The sequence below is a fragment of the Silene latifolia genome, unplaced genomic scaffold (genome assembly GCF_048544455.1).
Source record: "Silene latifolia isolate original U9 population unplaced genomic scaffold, ASM4854445v1 scaffold_70, whole genome shotgun sequence".
NCBI lineage: Eukaryota > Viridiplantae > Streptophyta > Magnoliopsida > Caryophyllales > Caryophyllaceae > Silene > Silene latifolia.
In genome coordinates, this window is record NW_027413609.1 from 2,380,913 (window position 1) to 2,400,165 (window position 19,253).

Below are 19,253 nucleotides of genomic sequence, written 5' to 3' on the forward strand. Positions count from 1 at the left end.
TTTAACTTGGCTTTAGGATATGTTGTCACATATATTATTTTGAGATAACCTGTAAATTTTCATAATTTTTGGACTTGTTATGCTCGAAAAATGAATTTTTCATTATTAAATTCGGATTTAGGTGAAAAATAGGTTAATATGAGTTAAATTTCGAATCTGGTCATAGAAAATTAATATGTTGTCACATGCAATTTTACAAGATGTGTGTAAAATAATTGGCTATAAAGAAGTCTTTTTGCATGATTTATGAATTTTTGAAGAAAAATAGCATAAATAGTGACATTATTAGTGGAAAATTAATAAAACATAATCTATGACTTAGGAAAAACGTCTAATGTTGCATTTTATTATCTTTTTCAGATCTAAAATTGAAAAGTTAATGAAAATAATTTTTCCATGTTTTTATGATTATTTTATTAAAAATCGATAAACCGCAACATTGTTTTTCCGGAATAATTTCGAAATTTTTAACCTACGATTTTGAACATTATGAGTGTCATGGAATTTTTTCCAGAATGTTCATGAATTTAAATTTCAAATTTTGAATTTATTTGAAATTTTTAGATTTATTTGAAGTTTAATAGCTTATTTTTGTAATTTTTGGTCCAATTATGAACAATTTTGTAAATAAAAGTTAATTATGGTCAAATTACTAGTGGAGACTATATTTTGAGTCCTAAGAGGTTAGGGTAATTAACTTATGCATAAATATGAGTTTATGCATTTTTGTGATTATAAAATGTTGAAATCACGCAAATCCGTAAAAACCGAGTAATATACGATATTGGCTAATTAAAAGGCGATTTAGCATAAAAATTGAGCATGTTCATACATATTATAATGCTGCATTTTTCTTTATGATTTTCATAAATTTTAATTTATGTAATTTTACTTAGTATGGCCTTAGATTTTAATTGGTATTTCCCGAAATGTATGGGAATATCGATTCGGTTGTAATTTTTTTTTTGTGATCTCGTATCACCGTTTTGTAATTTAATAGATTTATTTTATTTTAGTTACAAATGTATAATAGGAAATTATGTAATTTATTATGTAATTTTATTCATTCCGGAGTTCCAAAAGACGGATTACTTCAAGAATGGCGATACATAAAGACGGTGTTACGTCGAGATGCGTGCCACAACCGAAGTTCAAGGGACCAATGGAGTTGGTTTCCGAATATGTAATAGATTAATAGTTTTTCTATTTTAGGAAGGCCATACTAGGATTTATTTACTTTTATGCTTGCATTTTATTTTATGTCACATGCATCGCTAAATCGCCATAACTAAACATGCATTGTCTTCTTTCATCGAGTTTATCGACCGTGTCAATTAAAATTATCGTAGTTCACCACTTTAGTTCACTTAAAACGTGATAGATAATAAATTGACATGACCTCTCGCTAAAACAATCAATTGAGACATAGCCTTACCAAATAGTAGAAACCATGAAAACCTATTTCGCGAGGGAGTGCACTCGGCTACCCCGGGGTACAAACCTTGTTACGTAGGGGAAGTGGGTGATGAATGTTAATCCACCGAATTCATGTTGATAAGGGATGTATCGGCTACCCCGTGCCCAAGTTGATGTGGGTTTGGATAATGGACACATTTATTCGAAATTTGGATTGAACTCAACAAAAGTAATTGATAAGGGTTGCATCGGCTACCCCGTACCCTTGTTGATGTGTTTTGGGCTATAGATAAACATTAGAGTAATTTTATCGACCAAGAGTTCTAAAAGTAGAATCGATTAAAAGGTTAATCCACCGAGTTATATTGATAAAGGTTGCATCGGCTACCCCGTGCCTAAGTCGATATGAATTTGGGTCTTGGAATCATTTATCTAGTTGGGTAGAGGTCACTAGAAAATGCATAAAACTTATTTAAATCATACATTTTTACAAGTATAATTAAAACGACATTTGTTTTACTCCTTATATTTTGTTTTGTAGAACACTTCTTTTTCCATAACAAATGGCAACATCAACACCAACTCCTAATGCTACACCACTCGCTACTTCATCTTGGCTTCGATCCTTTATGGATCGATGTAAACTTGAAAAGAATGGGTCAAATTTCTCCGAATGGGATGCCCAACTCAAATTAACCGCCGAAGGTGACGACAAGCTTCGTTACCTTACCGAGGCCTCTCCACCCGAACCCTCCACTAGGTCCACCGCGGCCACGAGGGAAGCTTATGAGACTTACCAAAAGGAGTCCGCCGCAATGAAAAATGTCTTAATATTTGCGATGGAGGCGGAACTCCAAAGGAGAGCCTTTAAAATGGGCAATGCTAATGAGATTTACTCCAAACTTGTGACCATGTTTTCACAAACTCCGCGGATCGTCCAATATGAGGCGGCCGCGGCATTCTTTGATCTCGACTTCAAAGAGGGCCAAAAGGTTAGCCCTCATGTGCTCAAACTCATGGAGCTTGTCGAGACCTTGAAAATTCAAAAGGTTGAAATCCCCAAAGAACTCATCGTAGATAGGATTCTACACTCCTTGTCCAAAGTCAAGGCATATGTGCAATTCCGGGTGAATTTCAACATGCAAGACAAGGATGTGTCTCTTGAGGAGTTGCACAAGTTACTTGTGCAAGCCGAAAGGGACATGGGGTTAAATGTGAACCCTCCCAAGGATGTGCTTAACATAAGCACAAAGAGTAAGGGGAAGTTCAAGAAGAGTGGAAGAAAGGGTAAAAAGCAAGCTCCCACATTCACCAAAGCTAAGTCTTGTGAAGCTAGCACATCCAAAGTCAAGAAGGGTCCTCTTGACAAATGCCATTATTGTAATGGCATGGGACATTGGAAAAGAAATTGTTCCAAATACCTTGGTGATATCAAAGCTGGAAAGATCACTCCAGTAGGTAAATGACTAACCTTCTTTTATGTTTCTAAATTCAACTATGGTATTATGATGCAAAGTTGTGATAATGTATCTCCCTTTTTATTGTAAATAGGGCCTCCACCAAGCAAAGACAAGGGAAAAGAAAAACAAGCATAAGAAACCATGGAGAAGCTAAGGATAGCTTTTGTGGGGCTTTGTTTTTCATTGTCTTATTTTAAGTTATGTTTTGAATTTTAGAACTTTAAGTTTCCGTGTTCGACATGGAAAGGTATTTTGGATAATGGTTTGTATTTTGGATATTGGTGACTTGGTTTGCAACCCAAGTCACCCGTTTTATCATTTATCCTTTATGTTCTAAAAATTTCATCTTTAAATGCTTGCGTTTTGAAACATAAGTTTATTCACTTAAAGGTGATCTAATAGACAATTATAATGACGGGTTTCATTATATGTCCACATGCTTAAGGCGTGTGTATGATCATTCATAAAGTGATTTTGAGTCTATGAACTCTCTTAAAGGTATGTCAATCACCAAGAACAATTTTGAGTCTATCAATAACTATTAGTCTATCTATGAGATAGTTCTCCTTATACTTCAACATCATTAATTTGTGTCTCATATGCTATCTTTGAATGTTTAGTGTATTCATTCTAAAGATAGAGTGGGAGAAAAATGAGGACACAAGGCAAAATGAAATTGGGTACTTGTGTATATGAAGATCTACGCAAGAGAGAATGATTTGAATGAAGGTATATCTATTTACATAGTATGCCGAATAGATGAGATCTATGGTCTCAAGTTAGTTCTATATGACTAAAGAGACCAAGTGTGGTAATCATAAGAGTATATTCTCAAGATAACTACACGAGGAGACCAAAAGAAGTTTTGGATAAAAATGACTAATGTAAAGTCTTAACAAGTTTTTGACTAAGTTCTATATGATAAATTTTGACCAAATAGTTTCAATCATGAGTTTTACTTAAGAGCCTAAATGAATCAAAATAACATACTTGTTATGATCAAAATCAAGTTACAAAGATTGATATTCCGATATCTTCAATAGCCAACGTATTAACCATACAAATGTCATTGCTTAACCTCCCTATGAAATGGTTAAATCTCCTTCCAAAAGGGTATTTGCGAAGGAAGTATTCTAAATATTATTTGTATTTGAATAATGACATTGCTACACTTCATTATGACATAAGTGTGCTAGAGATTTAAAATCTCTTTCCGTAAGGTTGAGATGAGACCACTTCAAAATAGGCATTTTGAAAGGATATGATGGGAACATATATGGTTTTATCCTAGTAACTTGGCAAAGCAATTTATATTTATATTCTTGACAACTTTCGATTGAGAAGTCAATTTCGAAATATGTGGAATTGAGTGGGAGTTAGGAAATTCTCATGTGAAGACATGGAATTTAGTGGGAGCTATCATCCTTGAATGTATAAAACTCATTACTCATTAAAGAATGACGAGCTAATACCTTCTTTCATAAAGAAGCTTTCGAGTTTTCAATTCTGGATGAAAATGGACAATGATGAATCCAATTACATCATGGGATGTTGGATTAGTATTAAAGAGATACACATCGTATCAACATATACATAGGTTATTCATATGAATGAAAATGGAATTACCATTAACAGTCATGGTAGTTCATTGAACCTGAGAACGGTTGATCTCATGATTATTAGTGACTAATGTTTCCGCCATTAGAATAATCACATACATGTCCAATTATGAATCATATGCATAAGAGCATGATGATTGATTGATAAGCCATAATAGAAACGTCATGAATTCTCAAGTAGAATCCGATGAGCGATTTCAGTGCTTGTCGGAATGTTCCATTATGTGATAAGAGGTTGCACATTTTGTAGAAGATCCGAGCACATATAAGGATTTATGAGAATCCCAAATCCTTCAAATTTGAAAAGAGAAATGAGAAGTTTTGGAAAGATGGTTGGTTGAATAAGAAGTTATTCAAAGATAATCTTTCCTAGTTAAGCTAGGACTTGTGAGAAGTACTAAGCTAATAATCTTGTCAACTATTACAAGATTCTACAAAACATATACCTAGTGCATTGTGTGTGGATGGAATACTTGATCGGTACAAGTTGTATTATTCATCGCAAATTCGTTCGTTATGAGATGATCGATAAGAAAGTTCTTTCAAGTTAAAGAACCAAAACCAAGGTCGAGAACCTTGATGTGCACTTGGTAAAATTCATGGTATGAGAACATGAATGTGAAGGAAAATGCAAGTGTAAGAAGTTTGAACACATGGACACATGGGATGTTAAACTTCTATTGCAATCAATGAGTGTTTACACTTATGATATACATCACAAGGTTGTAATATGATATTGACTACCCGAGTGTGATGTCGACATTTGTCGTTTGAGTTATTATTAACTCACTTTGTACATTGTTATATCCAAACGGGTTGTAGAGACAATTGAACCCCGTTAAAGTGAACATGGATTAACATTGTTTTTGCCCATAGTTACTTATATGAGGTGACGTCTCGAAGAGACTAGAATGTGATGCGATTGATGGCAAGTTCAAGTGCCATAGAGTCATGTGAGATGACTAGTCGATCACATAGGCAGATTGTTAGGAACTTTTTGTCGGGCCTAATGACCGCTTATAGAGTTCTGGCAAATTTATATAGCCTGGTCGTGGCGAGAGCTACTATAGTATTCGAATGAGTCGATTCTTTTGACTAAAGACTATTCTCCTAAGATGGCACAGTTTCAGATTAACTTTGATTTGTGTTACTACGACCTTCGTAAATGGGGTCAAATGGGCATATTTTGGGTTATGATGGTTGTGGCTAGTCGAAGGGAATGAGTGCAATAGGAATTGTCCACCCCTAGTCAGGGTTATAACAATATCTCAGGGCCACTCGAGGAGTAATGAACTGGAAATGCGTGGCCACGCTCGGATGGCATCCAGAGTGGATAAATCCGGTCAATCAGTTATTCTCCAGATCGAGGAAACCACTCTCGATGTGATCACTTGCAAGTACGACCTGAAAGACACCTTGCATTGAGTGGGAGATAGTAATAGGACAAGAGAATTGGTGACGCACACTTGTCGAGGACAAGTGGGAGATTGTTGGAATATGTGTCCTCCGACAATAATGCGATCACGACTGTTGATCATGATGATCACATGTTTAAGTCTCATTAAAATGAATACAATTGGGAAGTAATATTGTTATCATCAACTGGTCAACATATATCGGTAATGATTGGTCGACTAGAGTTTGACATTCTTGTCGTGTGACGGTGGTGATCAGTTGACCCCCTAGGTCATACCTAAAGGGCAATACTCTTAATTGATTATTTAATTAATCGTATAATGTTACGAGTTAATTAAATTACTTGAAAATTGACGGACGATTTTGGAAGTAAATTTTACGTATCATATTGAAATGTGATTAAATAAGATACGGTCTGAGTAATTGAATTGTATCATTACTCGGATGAAATAATTGTTTAATGTAACAATTAAATTGAATGAATTATTATAAATACAATCAGTTGTGATTTATAAATTGGTAAAATTTTTGGGCACAAGTAATTATGAAATTACTAAGTCAATTTTTGTATGTGACGTATTTTTATTAATACGTTGATTTTTAATATGTTAAAAATACATAACAAATATATGTGACATGTGACATGTAACATATAGACAATTGACAAAATAATATGGAATCCATATTATAGAGTGGGCCGAAAATTAGAAGGATTTAAGCTAATTATAAGTTGTTTGTAATTAGTGGAAAACACAATGATTAAAAGCAAACCTAGCCATGCAAGCCTATTGTTCCTTGTGAAGAACAATTTCTCCATGCATTGGCTCCCCTAATGCCCTCCTCTTACACGGTTTTGAGAAGGCAAATGTGATCATTGTTTTTCTATAATTTTACCTAATAATATACTAAGGGTTATGCATTATTCATTCTAATTCACTCATCCAAAATACAAGTTCTAGTGAGAAGAAAAATCCTCTCTCCTTCTCTCTTAAAAACCGAAATATTCAAGTGTTAATAAATATTTTGGTTCAATTTTCTACCTTGATTAATATTATACTAGTATTGTAATATTAATTAAAATTAAGAGGAGCCTTGGGTATAAAGCTTGGGGAGAGATCTTACACTTAGATCTTATTCATCCATAAGGGAATAGCTCAAGAACAAGAGAGATAGGTGATCTCTCTTGTGCCCAATATAACCGAAATATTGTATGTAAGGACATGATTTCTCCTCTATTTATATTATTGTTTGCATGCATAAGATCCGTTTTAATTTTATGACAAATTTACTTAGACATATATGAGTATGTTAATGTGTATATGAATCTACATTTCCTTCATATCTATCTCAATTTATGCTAGTGTCACAATTGATGGGGTTTGTAGTTGTGTCTAGACTAATGCAAGCAATAAAGTAGAACGAGCAATACAAGGAAAGATGTAAACAATTGATTAAAAGTGCTAGGATATCATGGGGTCATGGGGGATTCATGGTGTTGATCATACAAACATGTTTACAAGGTTGCAAACAATTAATGTTGTGGAGGAACCGAGTTGGGTTATGTCTTACGGTTCTTAGGAAGAGTTGGGTCCCGGAGCCGAATCGATTAGATTGTACAACACCTACAAATCGACTTACTTTCCTCCTAATCAACTTCTATGCATGGTCTAACAAGACTCGAGTTAGTTTATATCTTACAAGTCAAGTTGAATAGATAAGAGATGGTTGTAAATGCAAGGATTCATAGGCTTAGCATTTCATCAAACATAACATGTGCATAAAGTTGACATCACAACAAGCAAGCAATTTAATCATGTGAACATATTAGATTAAGCATGAATCAATCCCCATGTTTGTTTCCCTTAATTACCCACTAATCCTAGCTAAGTAACTACTCACTCATTATCATGGGAAACATGTCATTAATGGTGTCAATCATCACAACAAGTATAAACATGATAATAGAATGAAGAAATGAACAATAAAGATTAAAGAGTAAAGGAATTATACCAACTTGAGGTGATCCAAATAATAAAGCAAGAATAATAGAAGAAACTTGATTGATTGATGGAAGGTTGTCAATCCTCCAATAACCCAATAATCTTCAATTACCCAATAATAAACTTGAACAATAATTAAGGAGAGATTAATGTGTAATTTATGGAAAGATTAAATGATAATTTATTCTAATCTACTCCTAATCTAATCTAAGAGAATTTCCTCCTCAACCCCCCCCTCCTTGATTAATTACCAAGATGGAGTATTTATAGTGGAAATTAGGTGGATGCATTTAGGGTTAACTAAGGGCTAAACTAGTAATTACACTTTTTTAAATGGAACAGGGAGGAGCCGGTATTTCTCGAAGGAAGGGCTTCTTTCTTTGTAGCTTGGAGAAGACGAAATTATGCTGTGAAGAAATCCGTGCGTATTGGGGTCGGGACGGGCGGATTCTGTTGATGGAAGTCGAGCGGATTCGACGGAATCCGGGCGGATTCTGGCGGGGCAATCCGAGCGTCTTTGGTGGAAATCCGCTCGGATTGTGCTACGAGGGGACGGGCGGATTGTAAACAATTCGCACGGATTGTTCTACAGCAATGATACTTCTTCTTTTCTTCCCTTTTTCTCACTTCCGTTTTATTCTTGTGGGATTGATCTTTATTCCTTGCTTCCTCTTCATACTAGTCCATCTAGTATCGTCAAGTAGCTTCCAAATATGCACGAAAGACGGGGATTTCCGCCTTATTATCTCCTTTTCTACAAAACATATGAAATGCGATAGAAAGGCAAATAGGAAGGTTTTGACGGATAAAATGGCCATAGAATGTTATAATAGTATGCAAAATAGGCTCAATTAGGGGACTAAATTTGCGCAAATAATGTTCACATCAGTGAACTTACAGGTTGACCATCTTTGAGGTTAGCCTCAAAGAAACGAACTGCGATGTCATACTGAACTATCCTCGGGGCTTGAGAAAACATAGTAGAAAGCCTCGAGAATACTTCATGTGCATCGCGAAACTTGACACATTACCTTTGTAAAGCAGGATCTAGTGAAAAAATCAAAACATTTTTAATTGCAACGGATTCCTTTTGATAATTTGAAAAAGGCTCCCTTACATCGGCAGTGGCCCTAGTACTAGGCGAAGGGGGAGAGGGATCGACAGGGTAGCGTAATTTGCCATCACCTGCAGCAGCTAATCGAAGTTGTTCCTCCCAATCTTTAAAATTACTACCGTCGGCTTTTAATACATATTTGTCGATAAAAGAACATAGCCATGAATCTATAGCTATGGTGACGGTTTCACTAGTAGAAGTCATCGTGATTACTACAAAGGAAATAAAGGAAAGATTAACATTTATCGTCTACACATATTTAACTTGTGAAACTATTTAACAAGTTCCCATTTATATAATGATATCTCACTGAATTATATAAATGATTCCAAGATCCAATTTCATATAAACACGGGCACGGTGGACCGATTCAACCCATATTTATATAAATTTGGTGAGTCAACATTTTGACTGATTCTACTACTAGAACTCTTGGTTGACGGATTTTCTTAAAATCTACCTTTTAGCCCCAGAATAAATATGGGCACGGTGGACCGATTCAACCCATATTTATCCTGTTGAGTCCAACCAATTTTCACGCGTAATAACTTTTATTACCCTACTTACCCAACGTAAAAAGAGTGTACCTCGGTGATCCGAACCTACCTCTAATGAAGAAGGGATTCATGGGTGCTATTATTTGGTAAGGCTTAATCTCAATTTTAAACAAATGTGAGAGATCTTATCAATTTAATTGTCTATCACCTTTAAGTGAACGAAATTAGTGAATGCTAGACGATTAAATCGATAACAACAAAAATAAAACATGTAGTGACGATTTGACATGAATGCATATAAGAATTAAAACAAACAAGTCCTAATATGGCCACCTAGTTAATCTAATTAACTAAAAAAATATTACACTTCGGAAACCAACTCCTTGGTCCCTTGAGTCTTCATAAATTGGCCTCCTTCTTTAGGATTTCGGAACGCCTTTCCGAAAACACCGTCTTCATGAAAACTCCGTCTTTAGATGCTTCATCTAATTACTAATAATTAAATTACATAACAATACCCTATTATACAATTTATAATAAAATTAAAATAAAAACTTTTAATTAATTACAAATTAGGCGATACGAAATCGCTATTAATTACAAAACAAGTCGATATTCCCTTACATTACGGGAAATACCAACTTCTACCTATGGCCATATTAGGAAAAATTACATAATTATAATGCTAAAATAAACATTCATCCAAATGAATAAAAAATGCTTTATGGAAAATGACATGCCAAATCGTCTAACTTACCAACAACGATCATTTGAGCTTGCTTTGACGGAATTTTTACCAATAAAAATTCATAATCAATTCTTAAAACAATTTTAAGACTTACTCATCATACTAATCTGGCCTAATATCAAAATAATTACTCTCAACAATTATCTTGAATTTATATGGGAATTAAAACACAATTATGACAAAAATGATATAATAATTCACAATTATCATACAAAAATTCCATTTAATTTAAAAATTTATGGAAAAATAAATTTTAAAGCCATGAACATTCTGGTATTACACCAAAAATGCCATGCAAGTGAAAATTTTTGTTTTTTAAATTTATTTAAAACGATTTCACAATTTAATCGGTAAAGCGATAATTTTTACGATTTAATTTTAAATCAAACCATAAAAATTGAAATAACTTAAAATAAAAAATTTTACATTTTAGAAAAATTTCCAGGAGCTAAAAATTCAAAAATTTCGAGCCCAAAAATTAAATTAATATTTATTTACAAAATAACCATTATTTACCAATTTTTATCAAATAAAAATCAATAAACTACTAAATTAATCACATTAATCTAAAGTATCTATTTATCTCAAAAATAGAACATTCATATGGTTATTTCTAAATAAATATGCATAAAATTAACATGCAACTAAATTTAATTAACTCTTAATTAATTTTAATGCATTTTTACTCAATTTTATGCCATTTTAAGTTATAAAAAGTGGAAAAATTTTAAAAAAATCAAATTTTCGTCCCATATCATCCTAAGACAATATTATTTACATGCAAGACCATATTATATGATAAAACAAATTTTAGTAACATAATATCAATTTTAGCAATTTATCTCATAAATTACTAAAATCGTCTTAAGACAACATGCATGTATTTAACAAAGCACTGATACCACTTGTTAGTTATTTAGACCATGTTAATACTCATCTTATGATATTAAAATTCCAAATTAATTTAATATGGTCTAAATCTACATGCATGCAAATAAAAGTATAAAAGATGGTATTAAACCATCTTAAGACAAGAAAATCCTTACATTGTATAAGGTAAGTTTTAGGCACAACTCAAGAACTCCTTCCTTGATGTTTTTCTTGAGCTATGAAAATGGATGATCTTCCAATACAACTAACCACCAAAAATATGGTCTCCTAAGGATACACCCAAGAATCAACCCAAAATCTACTAAATTACTAACTAGGTAAATTTATTAGTAAACCTTGTTTATAATATATTTGATGTACTAATAAATATTATTACTATGATAATATTTTTAGTTGATAATTATATGTGTTTTAGATGAATAAGATGAAGAAAATAAGAAGGAAAATTGGTCTTCTAAAAGGCATGAAGCAACCGGTTTTTAGAGCTAGAAATGGACCAATTTTACTTCAAATTTTTCCAACTTAGAAAATGAGGTGAATAGTGGGGTATTTATAGCAAAATATTGGGAACAATCATTAGTGGAAAATCCACTACAAAGGACACTTGTATGTCCTCAAAAAACTGGTCCATATGGACTACTTTTGGTCCATTTTGGTTTTCGACTTTTGCCCCATAAATGCTTATAAGTCTTATATTTAATTATCTTACATAATTAAATATTAATTTAATTATTTAACACTTAAATAATATAAATTAACTACCAATAATTACTTAACTATTAAGTAATCATAAGACCATTTTATTAACATACAATATGTCAATATTAACCCATTTAGCTAATTTTACAACCACTTGTAAAATTTAATAGCTAATTGATTCTAGCTCAAAACATATACACATATCGTATAAAATTAGTTAATTAACAATTAATTAATAAATTCTAATCATTTATTAGTTAAATATCACATAATTAAATAATAAATCTCCTTGTCCCGAGTTCGTAACCCGTCATCAAATAATACATTTATGTGACTAATTAAAAGTCAAATAATACAAGGAATTATTTATCTCGTATCTCATACAAACAATTAATTTATTCTATTTGGGCGTCATCCTATAGGTGTGACCTAAAGGGATCAGTTGATCATCGCCGTCACACGACAGTAATGTCAAACTCCAGACAGCCAATCATTACCGATTAACGATGACCAGCTGATTAATAAAAATATAAACTCCTGATATTCCTTTTACGAGATTTAATATGTAAAAGCACTCATTGTGGAGGACACTACTCCAACACTCTTTTCATTGATGCAATTTTTGCAAACTATTTGGCTTTCACTTTGGTACTTTGAACTCAATTTGAAGATTATTGTGCTCATTCCCTTTTTGTTGGCAAAACATGATGGTAGAAATAAAAGAACGGTTGCATGGCTTCAAAGGTCACCTTAGAATAAACGGTAGCCAAGGAGTTATCACACCACAAGGTACTCTTGACTAGGCCTTAGTCCATGGGTCAAAAGATACTAGTATGACACATCCTAGGGTGTCTTGAGGGCATTCTATTAAACAAAGTCTCAAGGAGAAAAATTATCTACAAGGGCCTATATACACTTGCCAAGCTTCCCAACTAGACATTTTCATAAGAATTTTCCTAATATGCAACTACATGCTATGATGCAACTAGCATATATACAACTTAATGCATATGAAACTATCACTAGTATGCCATTTAATCTAAATGAAACTCTTATAATCACATTGGTTTGTACCGCGTTAAACAAAAAAAACCCACATTGTCATTAACATACAAGAGGAAAAAGGAGATTTGGACAGATCATACCATGCGGTAGTCTTCATATTTCTCAAGCCTCGAATGTGGCGTAGTTGGTCACAAGTGATAGGAGTGAACACAAACAAACAAATATATACAATATATGCATTTCAACACTACAAAAGGGAAGAACATGTTTTTGGATTTCTGAAAATTTTCAAATTTTTATCATTTTTGAATTTTTGAGTTAGATAGTGTTAGAATTCCCCATCCCCGCACTTAGAATGGACATTGTCCCCAATGGACAAAACAATAGGGAATTATGCAAATAAATGAAATGAATGATGCATGATTCTACACTAGATGCAAACTATATGTGAAATATTTACATGTGATAAGTATATACAAGTGATGCAAACTAGACTAAATTATATGATGCACGCTTTCTATTATACGGGAGAGCTAGTTTAGATTAACTCGCATTCCCTATGAGTGAACTTCCCAAACCGGACAAAACACTATTTCTAGTGCAAAAAGGAGGAACTTCATTCACAAGGCATGAAATGCAATGCATGAATAAAATTTGTCATTTTGGATTCTTTGTAGTGGGAGCAAAAAGATAGACACCTCAATGTTGCCGAAGTGTGAGTCCTTTGAATGGTGCTAGGACTCAAAAACTCATAACTACCAAAGAGCCCGAAATGACTCTAAAGATGATCCTAAACTAGATGTTAAAAATTGTACAAGTCATGTTATCAATGTAATCAAAAGATAAAAACAACAAAGCTAAAGGAGGGGTAGGAGACTCACAATGTAATAGATCAATACTAGCATAAATCATCAACCCCGCATGATGTCCTCCTTTGTGCTTTGTCAACCATCAATTGTCGCTCATCGCGACATCATCATCATCTACCTCCATGGAACTGGAGGTTTCACCAACATCTTCTTCACTAGAACTAGAACTTTGCTCTTCATCATCATCATCTTTGCAAGACCCACTACCTTCCCCGCTCTCATCATCAACATCCTCCTCTATCCTTGTTTCCCGATCATCCATTTCTTCATCTTGAGAAGCATTAGGAAAGAACACTTTCTTATCCACCCAATTTGGCCAAGAACTCGAAGGATCAAGGATTCCTTGCCCAGCATGAAAAACTTTCCAACTCTCACGGGCACATCTTCCCATACTCCTAGTGGTTTCTTTATTGTCCGGTCCGCCATTTATAAGGTCATGTTGGTGCACTTGAGCTCTCCTACTCCTAGTCTTTCACATACCGAATATGGCATGACACTCACACTTGCACCTAGAACACATAGTGCCTTGTTGATTGTGGTATCACCAATGGTACAAGGAATGGAGAAGCTTCCCGGATCCTTGAGCTTTGGAGGGGAATTCCCTTGAAGAATTGCACTACTTACCTTTATAAAGGCAATAGTTTCCAACTTCCTTATGGAGTTATTCTTGGTAAGGATATCTTTCATATATTTTGCATATGCCGGAACATGGTGGATTAGCTCCGTGAATGGTATAGAAACCTCTAAGTTCTTCACAATCTCCATGAACTTCCCAAGTTGCTCATCAAGCTTGGGCTTGGCTTGGCGACTTGGGAATGGAAGTCTAATCACAATAGGCTCTTTCTCAATTTCTTTGGCCTTCTCTTCATTTCTCTTCTTTGATGAGTCATTGGTAGTTGTCTCTACCACCTTAGGATTTCTCCTTAGTGGTTTAATCACATCACTTTACTTGACATTCTCCTCAACAATATTCTCTTCAATTGGCATCTTTGGTCCCTCATATCTTGTACCATCCTCAAGTGGATGGCATTGATGGTCTCATGTCTTGTAGAAGGATTACCTTGAGGAGGTAATTGTCCTTTTTCTTTTGGGAACTACAAGAGGCCAATTGAGACAATTGAGTCTCTAACATTTTGGTGTGAGAAAGGATATTGTTGATGGTAGTTTATTTGGCTTGGCTATCTCCTTGCATTTTAGCAAAGAAATCTTGTTGGCTCTTTTGCATTTGGAGGACCGCTTTTTGAACATCAAAAGCTTGGTCATTAGGTTGATTGCAATATGGCCTTTGAGTAGGATTCCTCATTGGAGGTGGTGTGTATGTGGGTTGAGGGTTTTGGACATTTTGGCTCTTGTATGAGAGGTTTAAGTGGAATTGGGTATTCTCATTGTAATAGTTGGAATAAGGGGTGCCATTCTTGTATGCTTGGAAAGCATTCACTTGTTCATTTGTTCCCCTACATTCATGTTGATCATGTCCCAAGGTTCCACAACTCTCATACACTCCATGTGGGATTGGAGATGTTGCCACCATAGCATTGACATATTGTTTGGGTGATTTAGAAACTTCATCAAGCTTGGCCATGTCTTTCTCAAATTTTAAGTTTATGGTGTCAATATGGGCACTTAGTTGGGCACTCAATTATGTGACGGAGTCAACCTCAAGCCTCCCTCCCCTAGTGGTTTTTCTTGGCCTACTATATTGGGAGTTATGAACTGCTATTTCTTCAATTTTAGCCCATGTTTGGTTGTCATCAACCTCGATGAATCTCCCATTAGAGCCCATGTTAAGCACATTTCTTGAGTCTTCATATAAGCCATTCAAAAATTGTTGGACGAGGAACCACTCGCCTAGTCCATGATGAGGACAAGAGTGACATGTATCCTTGAATCTCTCCCAAGCCTCATATAGAGACTCTTCATCTCTTTGGTTGAACCCGGTGATTTGGCCTCTCAACATGTTAGTCTTCTCCGGAGGATAGAACTTCTTCTAGAAGGCAAGTGCTAACTTCTTCCATGAATCAATTCCAAGGGTAGCATTGTCTAGGCTTTTTAACCATTTCTTTGCGGCTCTGATCAAGAAAAAAGGAAACAACACCCATCGAATTTGGTCTTGAGTTACCCCGCTTTGAGAGATTGCATCACAATAGTGACAAAACGTTTCCATGTGTAGATGAGGATCTTCACTAGGCATCCCACCAAATTGACTTCTCTCAACTAATTGTATGAGCGGATTTGGCAATGAAATTACCGTTTAAGTGAGGTGGTGTTGGAGTACCATTGGGTAGGTTCTCCTCGGTTGGTATGGAATGAGATGAAAATTTAGGCATTGTGGGTTGATTTTGCGGTTGGTTTTGAATTGGGTTCTCCTCTCCTTCTCTTGCAAAAGGGTTAGTAAACTCAACACTATCCGTTTGGACAACACCAATGTCCACAAATTCTCCTATATCCAAACTTGTTGAAGCCCCTCTAACGGTTCTTCTAATGTTGGTCAGGGTTCTTTCAATCTCGGGATCAATGGGCAAAGGTCTACCTTGTGATCTCATAGACATGCAAAATCAAACAACTATAAAACAATTAAAACTACCTTGAGGAGTTTGACTTCCCCAAGGTTAAGAAAGACATAACTAAAAACAAAAAACGATAACAATTCAATTGAACAATGTCCCTGGCAACGGCACCATTTTTGATTCGGTTTGAAACTTTGTCGTCTAAGCTAACCAATCAAAACAATATTTATAATCTTAACTAACTACTCTTAGTAGAGTGGAAAGTAAAGGTCAGATCCCAAAGGACGGGTATTGAATCAAGTTACCGGTTTTAGAGAGCTATGTCTTAGTGTGTCACAAATTGGGTTGCGATTGAGGTTTGTAAACTAAACTACTTAACAATGAAATGTAAAGAAATGAAAGTGAAACAAAATAAGTAAACAAATAGAGTTTGTAAACAATTGATTAAGGCACTAGGGTGTCATGGGTTTATAGGAGATTCATTGTGGAGATCATACGAACATGTTTACATAGTTGCAAGCAAATTATTGTTGTAGTGGAATCGAGTTAGTTTATGTCTTACAATTTATAGGAAGATTTGGGTCCCGGAGCCCAGTCGGTCAAGACTGTACAACACCTATAAGTCGACTTAGTTTCATCCTATTCAACTATATGCATTGTCTAACAAGCCTTGAGTCAGTTTATGTCTTAGAAGTCTTATTGAATGGATAAGAGATTCATGCAAGGTTGTCAATCAAGAAATTCGCCAAGCATAACATGTGCATAAGTTGAAACTATAACAAGCAAGCAATATTATGAAAGCGTATTAGATTAAGTATGGATCTACCCCCATGTTTTAATTCTCCTAATCCCCCATTACCCTATCTAGGAGACTACTCACTGATCATGGTCATGGTAAACATGCTAATAAGGGTGTCAATCATATTAACAAGGTTAAACATGGTGAATGAGTAAAGCAATAATTAATTAAGCAAAGGATAAAAGAGATTATACCAACTTAAGGATGATCTAAATAATAAGCAAAGAATAATAGAAGAACACTTGATGAATGATGAAGAGTTGTCAAGTCTTCAATAAACCCCAAATAGTCTTCAAATTACCCAACTAAATCTAAGAACACTTGAATGATTAAAGAGGAATTAAGATTTGATTAATATTGAATTGAGTAAATACAACTTGATTAAAACTTGATTAATAGTATATAAACTTGATTAAAGCTTGATGGTTAATCCCTTAACACAATGGGGGTATTGATACTAAGTACAAGTATTAGGGTAACTAAGGGCTTAAATGACGATTAAGTCCCTAAGAAGGAGATTAGTGCCTTGCAAGTCCCATAAGGATCTGCCCGACTTGTCTTTGATGTATGCTCGAGCTGCTCAGGGATCCGCTTGACTTGACCGCAGGACGCCCGGATTTTCGCTTGGGACGCTCGTCATGAGCTCGGGTTGCCCGGATTGTGAATCAACTTTTCTTCTTATTCTTTTGACTACCTAATGATCTGTGGGGATCGTTGAGGGGTCTTGGGGGTCTTCATCATTGCCCATTCTACTTGATTTAATCACTTAAACCTTTAGTATTGTTCCCCTCTTTGATGCTTGGTCATTAGATGCACTCCATTTAGCTCCACTTTTCTCCATAAATGCAAGGCTAACAATCCTCTCCTACCAAGGACACAAAACCTCAAAGAATATGCTCAGTTGGGAACTAAAGATAAGAAACGACCCTAATAAGTACTAGAAAGCATAGGAACGAGGCTAATCCGGGGACTAAATGTGCACAAATATGAGTCACATCAGGGTGACAACTCCTTTGCAACTAGAAAGTTGGCTATGTCGGTATACCATGGAGTATTGGCCTCCAACATCATCAAGGAGTCATCGGCGAAAGAATCATCAATAGGTATGTCAATACCTCCATCTTCATATTTCAATCGGGATAAGTGATCGGCGACAACATTTTTGGCCCCCTTCTTGTCACGAATAGCAAGATCAAATTCTTGCAAGAGAAAGATCCATCTTATAAGCCTTGTCTTGGCCTCTTGTTTGGCTAGGGATACTTCAAAGCGGCATGATCGGTATGAACAATGACTTTGGACCCAATCAAATAAGACCGAAATTTGTCTAAGGCATAGGCAATGGCAGGTAACCTTTCTCCGTGGTAGCATAGTTGATTTAAGCCTCATCTAAGGTTTTTATAGCATAGTAGATAACATGGAGCACCTTGTCTTTCCTTTGTCCTAGCACGACACCTACCGCATAGTCACTTGCATCAGACATGAGATCGAATGGCAAGTTCCAGTCTGGCGATTGGATGATAGTTGCGGAGCTCAAAGCCTTCTTGATCCAATTAAAAGACTCACGACAATCATTAGTAAACACAATTGGAGCATTTTTTAAAAGAAGCTCTGTAAGGGGTTTGACATTCTTAGAAAAATCTTTGATGAAACGGAGGTAGAATCCCGCATGGCCTAAGAAACTCCTTACACTTTTGACAATTACCGGTAGGGGTACTTTTTCAATAACTTGGACCTTAGCACGGTCCACTTCAATTCCTCTTTCGGAAAAAATATGCCCAAGAATCACTCCTTCATTCACCATGAAGTGGCACTTTCCCCATTCAACACTAAGCCAACTTCTTCACAACGCTTCAAAACTTTAGTCATGTTAGCCAAGCATGAATCAAATGAAGAACCATAAACGCTAGAATCATCCATAAACACCTCCATAATAGATTCAATGAAATCAGAAAAGATGCTTATCATGCAACGTTGGAAAGTAGCGGGGGTATTACAAAGACCAGAAGACATCCTATGATAGGCAAAGGTACCATAGTGACATATAAACGTGGTCTTCTCTTGGTCATCCTGATGAATGGGTATTTGAAAGAACCAGGAATAACCATCTAAGTAGCAAAAGTACTTATGATATGACAACCTCTCCAACATTTGGTCAATAAAGGGTAATGGGTAATGGTCTTTCTTGGTGGCCAAATTCAACCTCCTATAGTCAA

The 19,253-nt window shown here is 35.1% G+C and overlaps 1 non-coding gene across 1 annotated transcript; it reads left to right on the top strand.

Annotated features, from left to right (window-relative positions):
- Window positions 1–15,584: 15,584 nt before the first annotated feature.
- Window positions 15,585–15,691, top strand: LOC141640100 (small nucleolar RNA R71). Its single transcript, XR_012542846.1, has one exon. It is a non-coding gene; the product is annotated as a small nucleolar RNA R71 (small nucleolar RNA).
- Window positions 15,692–19,253: the final 3,562 nt, after the last annotated feature.